At 41.5% G+C, this 21,592-nt stretch overlaps 1 long non-coding RNA gene across 1 annotated transcript; it reads left to right on the top strand.

The window, feature by feature from the left end:
• The first annotated feature begins 11,822 nt into the window (after nt 1-11,822).
• Nucleotides 11,823-21,004, top strand: LOC126075838 (uncharacterized). Its single transcript, XR_007517294.1, has 3 exons — nt 11,823-12,341; nt 14,046-15,562; nt 19,045-21,004. It is a non-coding gene; the product is annotated as an uncharacterized LOC126075838 (long non-coding RNA).
• The last annotated feature ends 588 nt before the right edge of the window (nt 21,005-21,592 follow it).

Below are 21,592 nucleotides of genomic sequence, written 5' to 3'. Positions count from 1 at the left end.
TGGATAAAGAAATACGATCCATCTATACGCTGCCTACAAGAGACACACCTTAGATTTAGAGAGACAAACAAAGTAAAACTCAAAGGATAGAAAAAAATATATCAAGCAAACAATAAGCAAAAAAGAGCAGGAGTAGCAATATTAATTTCTGACAAAATAGACTTTAAAGTTAAATCCATCACAAAGGATAAAGAAGGACACTACATAATGATGAAAGGGACAATTGACCAGGAAGATATAACCATATTAAATATTTATGCACCCAATGACAGGGCTGCAAGATACATAAAACAAATTTTAACAGAACTGAAAAGTGAGATAGACACCTCCACAATTATAGAAGGAGACCTCAACATACAACTTTTGGAGAAGGACAGGACATCCAGTAACAACCTCAATAGACACATGGAAGACCTAATTGCTACAATCAACCAACTTGACGTCATTGACTTATACAGAACACTCCACCCAACTGCTGCAAACTATACTTCTTTTTCTAGCGCACATGGAACATTCTCTAGAATAGACCGCATATTAGGTCATAAAACAAACCTTTGCAGAATCTAAAACATCGAAATATTACAAAGCATCTTCTCAGACCACAAGGCCGTAAAAGTGGAAATCAATAACAGAAAAATTAGGGAAAAGAAATCAAATACTTGGAAAATGAACAATATCCTGCTGAAAAATGACTGGGTTACAGAAGACATTAAGGAGGGAATAAAGAAATTCATAGAATGAAACGAAAATGAAAACACTTCCTATCAAAACCTCGGGGACACAGCAAAAGCAGTGCTCAGAGGTCAATTTATATCTATAAATGCATACATACATAAAGAAGAAAGAGCCAAAATCAGAGAACTGTCCCTACAACTTGAACAAATAGAAAGCGAGCAACAAAAAAATCCTTCAGGCAGCAGAAGAAAACAAATAGTAAAAATTAGAGCTGAACTAAATGAATTAGAGAACAGAAAAGCAATTGAAAGAATTAACAAAGACAAAACCTGGTTCTTTGAAAAACTTAACAAAATTGATAAACCATTGGCCAGACTGACTAATGAAATACAGGAAAGGAAACAAATAACCCGAATAAGAAACGAGATGGGCCACATCACAACAGACCCAACTGAAATTAAAAGAATCATATCAGATTATTACAAAAAATTGTACTCTAACAAATTTGCAAACCTAGAAGAAATGGATGAATTCCTGGAAAAACAATACCTACCTAAACTAACACAATCAGAAGTAGAACAACTAAATAGACCCATAACAAAAAAAGAGATTGAAACGGTAATCAAAAAACTCCCAACAAAAAAAAGCCCTGGCCCGGACCGCTTTACTGCAGAGTTCTACCAAACTTTCAGAGAAGAGTTAACACCACTACTACTAAAGGTACTTCAAAGCATAGAAAATGACGGAATGCTACCTAACCATTTCTATGAAGCCACCATATCCCTGATACCAAAACCAGGTAAAGACATCCCAAAAAAGAAAATTACAGACCTATATCCCTCTTGAACATAGATGCAAAAATCCTCAACAAAATTCTAGCCAATGGAATCCAACAACATATCAAAAAAATAATTCACCACGACCAAGTGGGATTTATACCAGGTATGCAAGGCTGGCTTAATATTAGAAAAACCATTAATGTAATCCACCATATAAATAAAACAAAAGACAAAAACCACATGATCTTATCAATTGATGCAGAAAAGGCATTTGACAAAGTCCAACACCCATTTATGATAAAAACTCTCAGCAAAATAGAAATTGAAGGAAAATTCCTCAACATAATAAAGGGCATCTATACAAAGCCAACAGCCAACATCACTCTAAATGGAGAGAGCCTGAAAGCATTTCCCTTGAGAACGGGACCCAGACAAGGATGCCCTTTATCACCGCTCTTATTCAACATTGTGCTAGAAGTCCTAGCCAGAGCAATTAGGCTAGACAAAGAAATAAAGGGCATCGGATTGGCAAGGAGGAAGTGAAATTATCTCTATTTGCAGATGACATGATCTTATACACAGAAAACCCTAAGGAATCCTCCAGAAAACTACTGAAACTAATAGAAGAGTTTGGCAGAGTCTCAGGTTATAAGATAAACATACAAAAATCACTTGGATTCCTCTACATCAACAAAAAGAACACCGAAGAGGAAATCACCAAATCAATACCATTCACAGTAGCCCCCAAGAAGATAAAATACTTAGGAATAAATCTTACCAAAGATGTAAAAGATCTATACAAAGAAAACTACAAAGAACTACTACAAGAAATTAAAAAGGACATACTTAAGTGGAAAAATATACCTTGCTCACGGATAGGAAGACTTAACATAGTAAAAATGGCTATTCTACCAAAAGCCATCTATACATACAATGCACTTCCTATCCAAATTTCAGTGTCATTTTTTGATGTGATAGAGAAACAAATCACCAATTTCATATGGAAGGGAAAGAAGCCTCGGATAAGCAAAGCATTACTGAAAAAGAAGAAGAAAGTGGGAGGCCTCACTCTACCTGATTTCAGAACCTATTATACAGCCACAGTAGTCAAAACAGCCTGGTACTGGTACAACAACAGGCACATAGACCAATGGAACAGAATTGAGAACCCAGATATAAATCCATCCACATATGAGCAGCTGATATTTGACAAAGGCCCAGTGTCAGTTAATTGGGGAAAAGATAGCCTTTTTAACAAATGGTGCTGGCATAACTGGATATCCATTTGCAAAAAAATGAAACAGGACCCGTACCTCACACCATACACAAAAACTAACTCCAAGTGGATCAAAGACCTAAACATAAAGACTAAAATAATAAAGATCATGGAAGAAAAAATAGGGACAACGTTAGGAGCCCTAATGCAAGGCATAAACAGAATACAAAACATTACCAAAAATGACGAAGAGAAACCAGATAACTGGGAGTTCCTGAAAATCAAACACCTACGCTCATCTAAAGACTTCACCAAAAGAGTAAAAAGACCACCTACAGGCTGGGAAAGAATTTTCACCAATGACATCTCCGACCAGCGCCTGATCTCTAAAACCTATATGATTCTGTCAAAACTCAACCACAAAAAGACAAACAACCCAAGCAAGAAGTGGGCAAAGGATATGAACACACACTTCACTAAAGAAGATATTCAGGCAGCTAACAGATACATGAGAAAATGCTTTCGATCATTAGCCATTAGAGAAATGCAAATTAAAACTACGATGAGATTCCATCTCACTCCAACAAGGCTCGCATTAATCCAAAAAAGACAAAATAATAAATGTTGGAGAGGCTGCAGAGAGATTGGAACTCTTATACACTGCTGGTGGGAATGTCAAATGGTACAACCACTTTGGAAATCTAGCTGGCGTTATCTTAAACAGTTAGAAATAGAACTACCATACAACCCAGAAATCCCACTCCTCGGAATATACCCTAGAGAAATAAGAGCCTTCACACAAACAGATATATGCACACCCATGTTTACTGCAGCTCTGTTTACAATAGCAAAAAGCTGGAAGCAACCAAGGTGTCTCTCAACGGATGAATGGTTAAATAAATTGTGGTATATTCACACAATGGAATACTATGCATCGATCAAGAAGAGTGACAAATCTGTGAAACATTTCATAACATGGAGGAACCTGGAAGGCATTATGCTGAGCAAAATTAGTCAGAGGCAAAAGGAAAAATATTGTATAAGACCACTATTATAAGATCTTGAGAAATAGTATAAACTGAGAAGAACACATACTTTTGTGGTTACGAGAGGGGGAGGGAGGGAGGGTGGGAGAGGTTTATTTACTGATTAGTTAGTAGATAAGAACTACTTTAGGTGAAGGGAAGGACAATACTCAGTACACAGAAGGTCAGCTCAACTGGATTGGACCAAAAGAAAGAAGTTTCCAGGATAAAATGAATGCTTCAAAGGTCAGCGGAGCAAGGGCAGGGGTTTGGGGACTATGGCTTAAGGGGACTTCTAAGTCAATTGGTAAAATAATACTATTATGAAAACATTCTGCATCCCACTTTGAAGTGTGGCGTCTGGGGTCTTAAATGCTAACAAGAAGCCATCTAAGATGCATCAATTGGTCTCAACCCACTTGGATCAAAGGAGAATGAAGAACACCAAGGTCACACAATAACTATGAGCCCAAGAGACAGAAAGGGCCACATGAACCAGAGACCTACATCATCCTGAGACCAGAAGAACTAGATGGTGCCTGGCCACAACCGATGACTGCCCTGACAGGGAGCACAACAGAGAACCCCTGAGGGAGCAGCAGATCAGTGGGATGCAGACCCCAAATTCTCATAAAAAGACCAGACTTAATGGTCTGACTGAGACTAGAGGAATCCTGGCAGTCAGGGTCCCCAAACCTTCTGTTGGCCCAGGAGAGGAACCATTCCCGAAGACAACTCATCAGACATGGAAGGGACTGGACAATGGGTTGGAGAGAGATGCTGATGAAGAGTGAGCTACTTGTATCAGGTGGACACTTGAGACTCTGTTGGCATCTCCTGTCTGGAGGGGAGATAGGAAGGTAGAGAGGGTTAGAAACTGGCAAAATTGTCACGAAAGGAGAGATTGGAAGGGCTGACTCATTAGGGGGAGAGTAAGTGGGAGTATGGAGTAAGGTGTATATAAGCTTATATGTGACAGACTGACTTGATTTGTAAATGTTCACTTAAAGCTCAATAAAAATTATTAAAAGAAAAAAACAAAAAAACAAACCCAGTGCCATCGAGTTGATTCCAACTCATAGCGACCCTATAGGGTAGAGTAAAACTGCCCCATAGAGTTTCCAAGGAGCACCTGGCAGATTCAAACTGCCAACCCCTTGGTTAGTAGCCGTAGCACTCAACCACTATGACGCCAGGGTTTCCAGTAGAATAATATACTGCAGTAAATAACTGTTTGCTTATTGATCGGTTGATTGTCTCTGCCCACTTGAATCTAAGCCCCACGAAGGAGTTTTTTTTTTTTTTGGTCTTATTTTGTTTACTCATATAACCTAACATCCACCAAAAGAGGCAAGCATAAAGGGTATCCAATAAATATGTTGTTGAATAAGAGAATGTTATCTGACTTTCATAAAAAAAAGTACTCCCCATCCCCCACCCACCACACCCTCATATACACATGCAAAAGCATGAACTGACTCAGTGTTCCCTTAGGCACAATGATCTTTATACTAGCTACTATATTCAAGCAAAGATGTCACCTTGGAGACTAAGGTGTGCCTTACCCAAGCCATGGTATTTTCAGTCGCATCACATGCATGTGAAAGTTGGCTGATGAATGAGGAAGACCGAAGAATTGACACCTTTCTATTGTGGTGCTGGCAAAGAGTATTGAATGTACCATGGACTGGCAAAAGAACAAACAAATCTGTCTTGGAAGTACAACGAGAATGCTCCTTAGAAGCAAGGATGGAGAGGCAGGATCTTACATACTTTGGACATGTTGTCAGGAGGGATCAGTTGCTGGAGAAGGACATCATGCTTGGTAAAGTACAGGGTCAGTTGAAAAGCGGAAGACGCTCAACGAGATGGGCTGACATAGTGACTGCAACGATGGGCTCAAGCATAGCAAGGATTGTGAGGACCGGGCAGTGTTTCCTTATGTGGTACATATAGGGTTGCTACAAGTCAGAACCAACGTGACATCACCTAACAACAACAACAACATGGTCATAAGGAATACAAGATCAGTGTTCAAATTAACACACATAAGATCAATTGGAGAAAGCAAATCTGAGAGAAAAATACAAAATGAGTTTTTCAAAGCTAAATAAGTAATTCGTTTCATTGTCAGTTGTAGGGAACTAATTTTCTGTCCATTTTATCTGGAAAGAATATTTAAAGCTGTGTGTCATGGATTGAATTACGTCCCCCCAAAAAAGTGTGCATCAAGTTGGTTAGGTCATGATTCCCAGTATTGTGTGGTTGTCCTCCATTCTGTGATTGTAATTTTATGTTGAGAGATTAGGGTGGGGTTGTGACACCACCCTTACTCAGGTCACCTCCTTGATCCAAGGTAAAGTGAGTTTCCCTGGGGTGTGGCCTGCACCACCTTTTATTTCTCAAGAGATAAAAGGAAAGGGAAGCAAGCAGAGAGTTGGGGATCTTATACCCCCAAGGAAACAGCCCCAGGAGCAGAGCGTGTCCTTTGGACGTGGGGTCCCTGTGCCTGAGAAGCTCCTCAACCAGGGGAAGGTTGAGGACAAGTAGCTTCCTCCAGAGCTGAGAGAGAAAGTCTTCCCCTGGAGCCGACGCCCTGAATTTGGACTTGTAACCTACTAGACTATGAGGAAATAAATTTACCTTTGTTAAAGCCATCCACTTGTTTTATTTCTGTTATAGCAGTACTAGATAACCAAGACACTGTGAGTATAACTTGTTTATTTGGGACAAGAGTAAAGAAAATGAATTGTAAACTAACACTAACATTTACAGAATATTAAAATATTTCATGGTTTTAAAAGATTTTACTAAATTTGCTGATAGATTTCACTGCTATGACATCAATCTTCAAATAAAACTTTTTCATAAATATTATTAAAATGTATGACTTTATGAAAGAAAAAAATATGTAAATATATATATTCACTTTCCACAAAATACCCTTGACATGTAAACTTCCAGTTTAAAATACCTAATGTCCTGTTCCATGGTCATTTTGGACCTGAGAAATCACACTAAGGTTTTTAGGCAGTAGCAAGGCTTCTTGCTTACATCTACAGGAAAAAAGGAAGAGCGGTAGAGTTATAATTTAATTACCATCTAAAAACTTTAAAAGACATACAACTAATAAAAGAAAAAATTACAAAACTGCATTTTGTGCATTATAATATGTATAGATGTTTGACAACAGTAGAATAAGGACAGGGTAAGAAGTAAATGAAACTATATTATTGTACAATCATATATATTATTTGCATTTGTCGTTGTTAGGTGGTATCGAGTCAGCTCCAACTCATAGCGAGCCTATGCACAACAGAAGGAAATACTGCCTGGTCCTGTGCCATCCTCATGACCATTGTTATGCTTGAGCCCATTGTTGCAGCCACAGTGTCAATCCATCTCCTTGAGGGTCTTCTTCTTTTTCATTGATGCTCTGTGTCATCAAGAGTGATGTCCTTCTCCAGGGACTGAATCCTCCTGATAACATGTCCAAAGTATGTGAGACATAGTCTCTCCATCCTTGTTTCTAAGGAGCATTCTAGTTGCACTTCGTCTGAGACAGATTTGTATGTTCTTTTGACAGTTCGTGGTATATTCAAGGTTCTTTGCCAACACCACAATTCAAAGTCATCAATTCTTCTTTGGTCTTCCTTATTCATTGTTCACGTTTGCATGCAAGTGAGGCAAATGAAAACACCTCGGCTTGGGTCAGGCTCACCTTAGTCTTCAAGGTGACATCTTTGCTTTTTAACACTTTAAAGAAGTGTTTTGCAGCAGATTTGCTCAATGCAATGTGTCTTTTGATTTTTTGACTGATGCTTCCAGTGGTACAATATTAACTATAAAGACACTGAAAAATTTAAGATGCTTGTTGTAATTCCTAGAGCAAGCACTGAAAAATATAAATATTAAAATCCAGTGTAGATATTAAAAGTAAAATATTGGGTTAACACAAAAGAATAAAAAGATCAAGAACAAAAAATTAGAAAAAAATTTAAAAAGCAAAATAGTAGGTTAAATCTAACTCTGTCAATAATTATTTTAAATATAAATAAAAAAGCAAGACTCAAAAAAGAGGTACAACTCAAATACAAAGACACATATAGCTTTAAAGTGAAGAATGGGGAAAGATGTATGATACAAATATCAATCAGAAGCAAGTTAGAAGACCATGTTAACGCTAATAAAACAGACTTCAAGAAAAGAAGTGGATCTAAAAGTACTAAATAAATACGCATCTAACGACAGAGCTTCAAAACACTTGAAGCATGGCCTTACAAACTAAACAAAGAAATAGACAAATCTACTATCATAGTTTTTAATATCTCTCTCAGTAATGTATAGAACCTCTCAAAACACTAAATTTATAGAACTATTAACCATTTTAACCTAGTCGACATTATAGAACACTACATCTAGCACTTTCCAATCACATATAGCATGTACCAAAGTACAAAACGAGAGTCAATATATTTGAAATGTTTAAAATTTTTCAGCTTATGAGCTATGAAACAATGAAATTAAATTAGAAATCAATAACAATAATATATCTGAAAAAGTCCTAAATATTTGGATGTTAAGCAACACATTTCTAAATTAACCATGAGTCAAAAGAATCATAAGAGAAATTAAAAAAAATTTCAAGATATGAATACATAAGCATTATGTATTGATATTTGTGCAATACTGCTAAAGCTTTAAATGCTTATATGAGAAAAAAGTATTAAAAACAATTATCTAAATCTCTATCTTAAAAAGCTAATAATATTGTAAATTAAATGCAAAGTACTTAGAACTCAGTCATATAAAGACAAAACAGCCAAAAAAGATGAGCAAAATACTTGCGTTCTCATTTTCATTCAGTTCAAAATACTTTGTAATGATCTTTTTCATTTCCTTTTTGAACTATGGGACTATTTAGAAGTTGTATTATTAAATTATTCAAGTTCTGTGTAGGAATAGGACAAAACTACGCTTACCTCTAGGAATACATAGGAGTTAGTCAAGATAAGGAGAAGATGGGCTAACAAGTAATCTATAATGTGCTGTGCAAGTTTTGAAATTGCCTGATGACACCCTGGACCAACTTGTTTACATTGCCTAGAAAAGTGTCAGTTGATGACTTTCAGGCTTACAATTTGTTTAAATGGTTATATTGCTTGGCTTGGCTATGCTATGTTGTTGTTAGGTGCCATCAAGTCAGTTCCAATTCATAGTGATCCTATGTACAATAAAATGAAATTCTGCCCGGTCCTGCACCATCCTCATAATCTTTGCTATGTCTGAGCCCATTGTTGCTGCAACTGTTTACTCCATCTCATTGAAAGTCTTTCTCTTTTTCACTGACCCTTTACTTTACCAAGCATGATGTCCTTCTCCAGGGGCTAATTCCTCTTGACAACATGTATAAAGTATGTGAGATGTAGTCTTACCATCCTTGCTTCTAAGGGACGTTCTGGTTGTACTTCTCCCAAGACAGACTTGTTCATTCTTTTGGCAGTCCATGGTATATTCAATATTCTTCTCCAATGCCACAATTCAAAGGAATCAATTCCTCTTTGGTATAGTACCCCATAAAACAGAAGACACCCATCGATTTTTTGAGACACAGTTTTTTTTATCACAATTTTTTTCTGAAATTAAAATTTAACTGGGTTCTTGTGTTTGTATTTGCTAAATCTGGCAATCCTACCAGTGGGGCATCAAAGGCTGTAGGGGAAAAGTTTGTCTAGGTTCTGCTGAAACAAAGATGACTCCTCTTAATAGTTGATAACCCAAATACAAAGTATTTCCTGTGTGACTAAGAACTCAGGAACCCAATACCTGTTTCTTAGTTTTAATAAAATAACCTGTTGGGATTATGACTATGTTTGTGTGACATCTATAGATCAACCTGAAGAGAGTTTCCTTCTCAATGATACTGTCTTCTGATCAACGACCATAGTATAATTATTCATATAATTAGGCTTTTTAAATTTCTCTAAGTAGGACTTCCAGCCAACACGGCACCATAGACAGAAGCTCCATGCCCTCCCTCCACAGCAAAGACCCAAAAAACTAAATAAAACAGAGACAAAGGTCATTCCTAGAACTTGAAGTTCCAAAAGAAGTGTTAGAGAACTCACCTAAGCAACAAATGGAATAAGAAACTGACAGAGGACGGAGAGCGAGGAGTGATACCTGGGAGGGCCCCATCCGCTAACACAGCACGGATCCACCATGTTGGACTCCTGTCGGCGACCAGCAGACAGGGAGCAGGGAAAGGCAGCTTCGCAGAACTCTCAGCAGGAGACAGAGCACCCTGTTACCAGCGATACACGCTTTCGTACCTTGTATTCTCTCCCCGCTGGTCTGCGTCCAGGCTTCCTGGCTGGCTGTAGTGGCTCGTCCAGCCGGAAGGTACAGCGTCTGTGCTGCTTGGATTTGCCACCCCCACATCGGAGATCAGCGGACAGGGAGTGTGGCAAAGCAGCTTCCTGAGGTTCCCAGCAGGAGATAGAGCACCCTGGTAACGAGCGATATATGCTTTCCTAACCCCCTCTTCTTCCCCGCACTTCAGCCTCCTCTGCTTCCTGCCAGCCGCAGTCTCTCTGCCGGAGGCAACTGTTTTGGCCTCAGGCTGCTTGGATTCGCCCTACCTACACTGGCAGGGCCCTTGAGCTGGTGTTTGGTTTTTTCTGTCTCTTTTGGTTTCTTCTGTGACTCCTATCACCTCCGCCTTCTTTCCCTGGAACACCTGGCTACATATGCCATGTTTGCCTCTTCTTGAAAGGCTGTGAAGCCATGCTGAACTGAGGAACCACTCCCCCAGCCCGCGACACCACCCTGGTGAGATTCCTGGGGCTTTTTTCCCCTTGTTTTGCTTTGTTTGATTTCTTTTTCTTTTCGCAGCTTGCAAGCCCCTTCTAGCCAGGCTGCATTGCACAGCTTACAACCCCCTCCCCCAATCAGCGTGGCTGCATAGGTGCGGTCCCTGGGGGCATTTCTTCCTTCCTTCCTCTGCTTGCTTCCTTCCTTCCTCTGCTTCCTTCCTTCCTTCCTCCCTCCCTCCTTCCTTCCTTCCTTCCTTTCTTTTTTCTTTTCTCTCTCTTTTTCCCCTTCTGTCTGTCTTCATTTCTCAGTTCTCCTCTCTCTACGCTTATCTTCTTTTTCTGTCTCCTGAATACCTGGTGCTATGTGACATCTATATCCTCTATGCAGGCTATACTACACAGCCTGGGAGCCACTTCCCCAGTCTTAGCAGCCCCACCAGTGGGCCTCTGGGACTCCTGGGGGCTTTTCTTTTCCAAATTTTTATCTAGTTATTCTCCCCCCGCCTTTTTTCTTTTTTCTTTTCTCCATTTCTCAGTTTCTCATCCCTCCACTCCAATGTTAAGCTTCCTTAAGCACTCTTTTTTTTCCTTTTCTTTGTTTGCTCGTTTGCTTTTGGATCTTATTTTTCTCTCCTCTCTCTCCCCTTTCCCACACCCCTATTAACTATACACATCACAACCTCCCTCCTCTTCCTGCCTACCTACACCACACACTGAACATGACACACCCAAGCAGCACAGGCACCGTGTTCTGGAATCTGCTCAGCACTGATTCCTGTTCCACCCTGTTGGCCCTAGTACATGCCACAAACAATCCATCCCATCCTCTACCCTTCAGATGGACCTGCCCTGTTGCACCATAGCTGAATGACTGGCCCTGCCCATTGGACAAGGAGGCAAAAAGTATTGTGGCTACAGATGAGCAAACAGGAAAGAATGCACAGCCCACCTGCTCAGACATAACCAAGTAAAACAAAAAGCAGGACAAAACAAACAAATCTACAGTCAAGAAATGAAGAAAATAACTACTGAATGTCTCAAAGACAGCAGACAATATCAAAACATATTAAAAAAACAGAACAGGATGGGTCCGTAATGGATAGGGAGAGAGCTTGCACTCAGGAGAAGGAAGAGTCAGGGGGTGGTGACATTCCTCAATAAGACAATCCCTACAAAGGAAGAGGCAGGGGGTGGTGACATTCCTCAATAAGACAATCCCTACAAAGGAAGAGGCAGGGGGTGGTGACATTCCTCAATAAGACAATCCTTACAAAGGAAGAGGCAGGGAGGGGGTGGTGACATTCCTCAATAAAACAATCCTTACAAAGGAAGAGGCAGGGGGTGGTGACATTCCTCAATAAGATGGTCACCACATAGTTAAACTTTAAGCCAAGGAAATGATCTTTACAGGGGTCTTTGATTTGATAAAATCCTTAACTTGATAAAGTCCCTAATTTGATAAGATCTCTAACTTGGTAATTAAACCTTAAGCCAAGGAAATAGTCTTCATGGGGGATGGGGGGCCTTGTCCTGGCTTTTAAATGTTAATAGAGACAGATCAAGAGACAAAAGGAGTATAAAACCCTAAGAAAATGACTATGGGGCACTCAGATTCTTTCTCTACCTGAGTAGCCTGCTTGATGCTTCCTAGTCAAGTGTACTTTTACTACTAACCCTCTGCTTGCTAATAAACCTCTGCTCACTTGGCACTATTTGTCTCAGTGTTTGAATTCTTTCCTACACCGAAGACAAGAACTGAGGCCATTCTCCGGTAACATATTCTGGTCCGTGACTCGGATAACAAGCTTCCTCCTCCTTCGTCCAGAAAGTGGTGAGTCCACCTCAGAGCGTGGGCTCTCTTTCTTTCCAGCCCGCGCCGAGGTATCCCTACCTCTACATGTGTGTGTGTTGTTTCTTCTTGAGAGAGAGTTCTGAGAGGTGCTAAAAAGATTTGTATGTACTTGGTCTGACTATTAACAAGAATAGGGTAACAATGAGTGTCTGATTCTTTCAGACTCCAAAGAAAAGAGGCACTTCCTCCCTCTGCTTTGCGAAGGTGTCTGGGTCAATCCCGAGACGTGCAGGGGCCTCATAGAGACTTCCAACTTCACTTAATTAACAATCAGCCTCATCCGAGGAGCATACATAAGGATTGGTCATCCAATGCTCTAAGCCCCCTGACTATCTTAGACAATCAGGAGAGAATCCGAGACATGTAAGAGAAGCTCTAGACAACTAGAGGGATCACACCCTCCAGGAGTCCTGCTCACAAAGCAGCACATTTTCGACCTAGAACACCTGACGCCCGCTAACCTCAGCAATAGTCATGCCAAGTATGCGAGTCTCTTTAAGGGACCAGTCACCCATTTACCTTTTGCATCTTTCAGCCCCATCCAACTTCTGGCTAACGTACTTACATCTGTATCCTCCATGTATGCTTTGCAAAAGGGATCAGTGCTGTATTTATGATAGGCTTTAAGGGATAATTGTTCCAGCAAAGGACCTCTCTCACTTTCCTGTTTATACTGCCATTGTGAATCTAAACACAGGCGGCCTTTTCTTAATCAGCTCCCTCTGCTCTCACGTTATAAAAGAATGAATAGGGACACTCTGGTCTGCCTCACTGAATCAAAAATCTTAAGGCTATTCATTAGACTAACTAAAGTTATATCTGTTACCCCCCCCCCCTTACAAAGAATTTGATTTGATAGGCTGTATTTATGATAGGCTTTAAGGGATAATTGTTCCAGCAAAGGACCTCTCTCACTTTCCTGTTTATACTGCCATTGTGAATCTAAACACAGGCGGCCTTTTCTTGATCAGCTCCCTCTGCTCTCATGTTATAAAAGAATGAATAGGGACACTCTGGTCTGCCTCACTGAATCAAAAATCTTAGGGCTATTCATTAGACTAACTAAAGTTATATCTGTTACCCCCCCCTTAAAAAACAAAGAATTTGAATGTCCGAAAATATACAAAGAAGTGGGCTACAGGAGTCTAGTTTATGATAGCCCTCTGTGCCCTGATTCCCTCTTTCAGTGTGCAAGAACAATTCATAAAGTATACAGAGAGGGGCAGACATGAGGAATGGGTTTGCTGGTTCTGCAGAAAAAAGGAAGGGAGGGGCCCAGGAAATAATAAGAATACCCCCCCTTGGGTATGGACAGAAGAGGGGCTCCCACAAATGCTAAATCATCTCCTATGCCCAATTCCAAGGGACCCTCAAGATTATGTGGTGTGTCAGGGTGAGGCAATCAAGGTGTCAGCTTCAATGGATAGTAAAGTTTGCCAATAAAATGAAGTCTTCCCAGACAGAGGCACAAAGGACCCCCACCCTAAAATGGCTAGCAGGGTATGCAATAATTAGTTTCTTGACAGAACAAGGACATCAACAAATATACAAGTTCATGTCCTGCCAGGACAGCAGACATAGACAAGAACAAAGTACTGAAGGGATGCCTTCTCCAGGCAGGGATTTAACATAGGGTGCACAGGAGACGCCCTACCCCCTTTGACTCACTCTGTTCCTTTCCAGATGGGAAACCAAAACTCAGTACTGTTGGCCTCACCTCTGGGATGTATCCTCAAAAACTGGGACAGGTTCGACCCTCAAACCCTGAAGAGAAAGAGATTAGTCTTCTTTTGTAAAACCACATGGCCTCAATATAAATTGGGAAATGGACAGATTTGGCCACAACAGGGAAGTTTGAATTATCATACAATCCTTCAGCTAGATCTGTTTTGCTGGACACAAGGCAAATCTACAGAAGTCCCTTATGTCCAGGTTTTTATGGCCTTAAGAGAAAACACAGAACTGTGTAAAAAGTGTGAGATAGACCCTGCAGTACTTGCCATTGTTACAAACCAAACAATAGACACCTTAGACCCAAACCCTACCAACCCTGCAACCCCATCCTTAAATACTAAAGGCATGTCTGTTCTTCCTACTCCTCCCTACTCCAATTCCTCGCCCACAGCACCTTCACCACTCACCTGTGCCCCCTTCAAGAAGTGGCTGGCTTTAATGGACCAGTCAGGGTACAGGTTCTGTTTTCAATGCAGGATTTAGGAAAAAAGAGCTAGGACGTTTCTCTGATGACCCTAACAACTATGTAGAAAAATTTAAGAACTTAACACTCACTTTTGATTTGGGTTGGAAAGACATAATGATAACCTGCAACTAAACACCCAGGGAGAAAGATTAAATCTCACCAAGGCAGCCAGATGATTCACGGATGGGCTATATATACAAAACAAACAAGCCCACCCCATGGGCACCGCCACAGTCCCAGGCATAGACCTGGGATGGAATTATAATACCCAAGTAGGGAGACAAGTGAGAGACCACATGTTAGTATGCCTGATTGAGGGAACAAAAGCTTGCAGGATAAAACCTACCAATTTTAATAAACTGGCCGCCATAGACCAAGGGCCCCAAGAAAACCCCAAGGCCTTCCTAGAAAGACTAAAAGAAGCCCTCCTAAAATATACCAATTTAGACCCAGAATCACCAGAAGGAGAACTAGTCTTAAAAGATAGGTTTCTAACTCAAACTGTTCTAGATATTAGACGTAAATTTCAAAAACGAGGGCTAGGACCTCAAACTCCCTTAAATGAACTGTTAAAGGTCTCTTCCTCAGTCTTCTATAATTGAGACCGGGAAGAAAAAGAAAGGCTCCAAGAAAAGGAGAAAAAGGATGAGAAGAGACAGGCCCGTCTCCTAGCCGCCCAACAGGGCAGGCACCACCCGCTACTAGCAGGAAGACCCAAGGATACTCCACACGGTGCATGTCACAAATGTGGCCAACTTGGCCACTGGAAAAGGGATAGCCCCCGGAACAAACCGCTCCTGAAGCCCTGTCCCAATTGCCAACAGCATGACCATTGAAGGCGAGACTACCTTGAGGGTCGCAGGACTCCCAGTCCCGATCCCTCAGTGGAAATGGCCTTAAGCTGACAGGACCCTGGGCTCCAAGAGGCTCCCAGCGAAAACACCGAGAACATCAACGTCAGTGCAGAGGAGCCAAGGATCACCCTAGATGTAGCGGGAAGGTCAGTAACTTTTCTTTTGGACACAGGAGCTGCCTTTTCCATACTAACCTCCTATCAAGGACCCCTTTCATCTAACAAAGGCACGGTTCAGGGAGTAGAAGGGAAACCCAAAGTAAAATATTTTACTCCATCATTACACTGTCTGTGGGGTGCAACGAGCTTCTCACATTAATTTTTAATCCTCCCAGAATGTCCTGTCCCACTTTCAGGGAGGGACATCTTAAGCAAAGTAAAAACTCGAGTGATCTTCTCAACAGAAGATCTGGCTCTTAACCAAATAATGACCTTACAAATTAACAGCAATGGAACTTACATAGATACAGATGAACAACAAGAGTTAAACCCCCAGGTATGGGCTACTGAGATTCAAGGATGGGCACATAATGTCACCCCAGTAATGGTAAAGTTAAAAGACACCAATGAATTTCCAAGAAAAAAAAAAAATACCCCATTAACTTAGAAGCTAGGCAGGGATTACAAAACATAATTACTACCTTTTTAAAACACAGAATATTAATACCCTGCAACTCCCCTTGCAATACCCCTATTCTCCCCATTAAAAAGAAAGATGGGAAATATAGGCTAGTACAAGACCTTAGGATCATTAATGAGGCTGTAATTCCTCTCCACCCTGTGGTCCCTAACCCTTACACCATTTTTGGGAGAAATATCGCCTAACACCCAATGGTTTTCTGTTTTAGACTCGAAGGATGCATTTTTTTGCATCCCTCTAGACCCAGCTTGTCAGTTTCTTTTTGCCTTCGAATGGTCTGATCCTGCTGGTCACAAACAACTGTTAACATGGACAGCTTTACCCTAAGGGTTCAGAGACAGCCCCCACCTTTTTGGCCAAGCTTTGGCACAGAACTTAGAAGACCTAATACTTGAGGGGGGTGGGCAAGTTGTTCAATATGTTGATAACCTGCTCATCTGCTCCCCCACAGAACAATTAGGATGCCAACATGTTATTCAAACTCTAAATCACCTGGCAGAAAAGGGGTACAAAATCTCAAAGGAAAAGGCCCAACTTTTACAAGAAGTAGAATATCTAGGACTAAGACTGGCCCCAGGAGAAAAACGATTATTTCTTCAATGAGTTTTAGCCATAGCAAACATCCCCAAGCTCAACACCACAAAACAGCTCAGATCCTTCTTAGGTTTAACGGGTTTTTGCAGGCTATGGATTCTTGGATACTGTGAAAAAGCCAGGCCAGTATAAAAAAACCCACTGCCGTCAAGTCGATTCTGACTCATAGCAACCCTATAGGACAGAGTAGAACTGCCCCAAAGAGTTTCCAAGGAGTGCCTGGCGGATTTGAACTGCCGACCTTTTGGTTAGCAGCCGTTGCACTTAACCACTACGCCACCAGTATATAATGCCCTCAAAATAAATAACCAACAAGGAACTAATGAATTAATGTGGACTGAAGAGCAGAGACATGCCTTCGAAAACCTAAAAAAAGCCCTCCTACAGGCTCCTGCCTTGGGATTACCCGACCCAGAAAAACCCTTCCAATTGTTTGTAACAGAGAGAAAAGGAGCAGTCCTAGATGTCCTCACCCAAACCTTAGGGTCTGATAAGAGACCAGTAGGATACCTATCTAAAGAACTTGATACAGTAGCTCAGGGGTATCCTCACTGTCTCTGAGTGATGGCAGCCACTGCTGTTCTTATAGAAGAGGCTCTAAAATTAACGCTAGGGCTGAAAATTGATTTATATAATTCACACCAAATCAGCCCCTTGTTAAACAACAAGGACCCTCAGTGGCTAACAAATACCAGAATCCTAAGATACCAAGTAGTTTTAATAGAAAATCTGCAACTCACGGTAAAAGAATGCTCCCCTCTAAGCCCCACTTCCCTGTTACCTACCCCCAATCCTAAGGACCCAAACCTTCACAACTGCTGTGAAGTCATTAGTCAGATCTATGCCAGTCGACAAGATCTTCCTGACCAACCTCTCATAAACCCTGATGAGGAGTAGTTTACTGATGGCAGCAGTTTTGTCAAAGAAGGGAAACGACATGCAGGGTATGCGATCGAATCTCTACACCAGGTAATAAAGGCTAAATCTTTACCCAAGGGAACCTCAGCACAGTTGGTAGAACTAATTGCATTGACCCAGGCCCTTAAGCTGGGAAAGAAAAAGAGGTGAACATTTTTACAGATTCTAGATATTCCTTCCTTATACTTCATGCTCATACAGCTTTATGGAGAGAGGGTATCTAAATACTAAGAATAGTCCCTTAAAATATGGGCCCCATATTTTATGGCTCCTAGAGGCAGTCCACCTGCCTCTACAAGTAGCCATAATACATTGCAAAAGACACCAAAAGGAGATAGTAAAACAGCCCTAGGTAACCAACTAGCTGATCGGGCAGCAAAGACATCTGCAATATCCAAAGACCCATTAATTGGTGCCCTACTTCCTTCAGCCAACTTAAAATGCCTTACACCACAGTACAACAAAGAAGAAAACCAGTGGGCTGAGAAAAACAGGTATTCCCAAGATAAAGATGGGTGGTATTACAGAGAAGGAGTCATTTGTCTGCCCCGAAATATTCAATGGAAAGTCCTAAAGGGTCTGCATGATTCATGCCACCTTGGCCCAGATAAAACAACTCAGCTTTGCTCCCGCCTGTTTTCAGGTAAAGGGCTTCAGAAAACCATTAAACAAATTATCCAAGGGTGCCCCCTTTGTATAATAAACACCCTTCAAGGTGCCCACTTGCCACCTGTGCTAGTGAAACCTGTCCAAAGAAGTGGGTTATATCCAGGAGAAGACTGGCAATTAGATTTCACCCAGATGCCAAAATGCCTAGGCTACAAATATTTATTAGTCTTCATAGACACCTTCACAGGATGGGTAGAGACATTACCCACAAAAATAGAACAAGCCTAAGAAGTTATAAAAAAACTGCTAAATAAAATCATCCCCAGGTATGGACTTCCTAGGTCTCTGCAGAGTGATAATGGCCCAGCATTCATTTCAACCATAAGTCAAAGGGTAGGTACAGCACTTGGAATCAAGTGCAACTTACACTCAGGCTGGAGGCCCCAATCGTCAGGAAAGGTAGAAAGAGCAAATCAAACACTAAAAAGAATTTTAGCCAAGCTGGGCCAGGAAACCCACCAAAGTTGGATCTAGTCTCTCCCGATAACTTTACACCACACGAGGATAAGCCCCACTTCTCATTTAAAGCTTAGCCCCTTTGAAATTCTATCTGGCAGACCCTTCCTTAGAACAGATCTGGTCAGAGATGAGGAAACCAACCAACTAGTACATTTTGTAGCCTCCCTGGGAAGTTTCCAACAAGCTATTCAAGAGCTAGGAGTACCAAAATCTCAAATATACATCTCAGTCCCTTTATATGAGCCAGTGACCTTAGTCCTAGTCAAAACTTGGAAAGATGGGTCCCCAACATCCCAGCTTGCCCCAACGTGGACGGGACCATATACTGTTATGCTTTCTACCCCCACAGCTGTAAAGGTGCCCAGAATTTCTAGCTGGATACATCGTTCCAGGATGAAACCCTACCACATTAAAGATACATTTGAAGAAACCCCAAGCCAACATCAAGAGGGGACGAGTGAACCCATAGAAGACTTGAAGTAACCCTTCAAAAGAAAACAAGACAGTAACAACAGATAAGTCAAAATGCTTTGTGTTCTTTTCTGTGCCATAACACATTGACTTGTCCAACTAACCCGGCCCGAGCCTATCTCCCCCTGTATTAAACCATTACAAGGAGTCATAAAGGCGCTTACACATACCAAATACAACTAGTCCTGCTGGATTTGTCTACAGGCTTGGGGACAGTCAGCAGAAGGGTAGCCCGCCTCTTGGCAGGTCTGGGCTCAAATGTCAGGCTTTCTTCACTATACCCTCTCTACTGGACCACGGGGGCATTCAAAAGTCACAATAACCACACTGTACACCCTATCATGGGGGCGGAGTACCGAGGAGTATAAATAAAGGGGGGCAAAGCCTGTTGTGCATCTACTTACTGGGCCCCCAAAGATACTCTTATCAGGTAGGATCTCTAAGCCGCTCCCGTTGCAATGTAACCGTCACGATAACACACAACTTCAGACACATAACTACATCTCTCCCTGATCCTCCACCCTTGTCTAGCTGGATAACCTTTCCTCCCAATACCTCCTCAGACACACAGTTAGACTACACTGGACGGTTTTGCCAGGGGAGACCACTGGGTTGCAACCACTTGGCCCTTCTGTCCGCTTCCAGATGGAAATCCGGCCACAATGGAAATAATTGCACCTTGGTACATGAAACTGCCAAAGAAAAGGTTTTCATAGAATCATCCGTAGAATGGTCTTCTGGGAAAACCCAGAAAACAATGCCACCCATAACATTAACCCCTGCTTTAGTCCACTAACAGCAGCTGCCCTAGCTGCCATGTACAGGTAGAAATATACCTCCACCTTCAAAAAACCAACTCCATGCAATTACACTTCATCAAGTGTATAACATGTCTCGGGTTGTCTTCCATTATCTTCAGGCCTATATTATGTATGTGGAACTGCAGCTTTTATATGCCTACCCACAAATTGGATGGGATTATGTACAGTAGGATATGTCCTCCCTCCTGTTTCTTTAGCTGAAGCAGGAGCTCCTATCCCTTTACCTTTAAGCACTACTCACAAGGTGACAAAAAAAGCAGTGCCCCTAATTCCCATATTTATAGGACTTAGCAGTCTTATAGGAACAGCTGGCCTCGCAGCCGGAACCACTGGGGCACTTGCAACTACTCAGGTTTATGCAAACCTCTCACTTGATCTAGCCCAGCTCAATACCCAGGTAGCAGCCACTATAGCTACTCTACGAACCCAAACAAATTCTTTGGCAGCTGTAGTACTTCAAAACTGAAGAGGATTAGTCATGTTGGCAGCTAGCCATGGGGGTATATGTGCCATGCTAGGTGAACAATGCTGTTTTGGGGTGAACCAAACTGGCCAACTCCAAGAGCATATCCGCCACTTTTTAGATAAAGCCAGAAAACTCCAAACACAAGCCAAACAAAGATGGAACTCTTGGTCATCTGTCTGGTCATGGAAATCTTGGCTAATACTGTTCCTTGGCCCTTTAATGTCTGTGATTCTTCTTTTACTGTTTGGACCCTGCTTCCTTAAAATACTAACTCGTTTTGTGTCCTCCAGATTACAAAAGTTTCAATTACAAATGGCTGTAATTCAGACATTGTCAAATAACACAAGCCCTGAAAGCCCTTTGGATCAAGCTGCCCAGTGCTTCTATCCTCAGCTCCCAGAGTAAAGGAAACCCCCCTTAGGGAACAAGTGCCTCTCCTAGGGCCAGCTCTATGCCCCTATGACAGCAAGAAGTAACTACAGAAGACAGATCACCCTCCTTCAACAACCCCAAAGATTTGGGAGAATGACACTCGAGGGGGGGAAGATCCAAGGGGGGGGGAAGGTTGCACTTGGGAAGAGGAAGAGGCAAAGGGTGGTGACATTCCTCAATAAGATGGTCCCTACATAGCTAAACTTTAAGCCAAGGAAATGATCTTTACAGGGGTCTTTGATCCTTAACTTGATAAGGTCCCTAACTTGATAAGATCTCTAACTTGATAAGATCTCTAACTTGGTAATTAAACCTTAAGCCAAGGAAATAGTCTTCATGGGGGGGGGGTCTTATCCTGGCTTTTAAATGTTAATAGAGACAGATCAAGAGACAAAAGGAGCATACGACCCTAAGAAAATGACTGCGGGGCACTCAGATTCTTTCCCTACCTGAGTAGCCCACTTGAAGCTCCCTGGTCAAGTGTACTTTTACTAGTAACCCTCTGCTCACTAATAAACCTCTACTCGCTTGGCACTATTTGTCTCAGTGTTTGAATTCTTTCCTACACCGAAGACAAGAACTGAGGCCATTCTCCAGTAACAGGTCCAGTAAGCATCCAAAATAAAACAGCAGATGACTTTCCAGTAGAAGAAAAGGCACTAGAACTACTATTCAGAGCAATCCAAGAGTTGAAGCAAAAAGCAAAC

The sequence above is a fragment of the Elephas maximus genome, chromosome 4 (genome assembly GCF_024166365.1).
Source record: "Elephas maximus indicus isolate mEleMax1 chromosome 4, mEleMax1 primary haplotype, whole genome shotgun sequence".
NCBI lineage: Eukaryota > Metazoa > Chordata > Mammalia > Proboscidea > Elephantidae > Elephas > Elephas maximus.
This window is presented reverse-complemented; position numbering and strand designations above follow the sequence as displayed.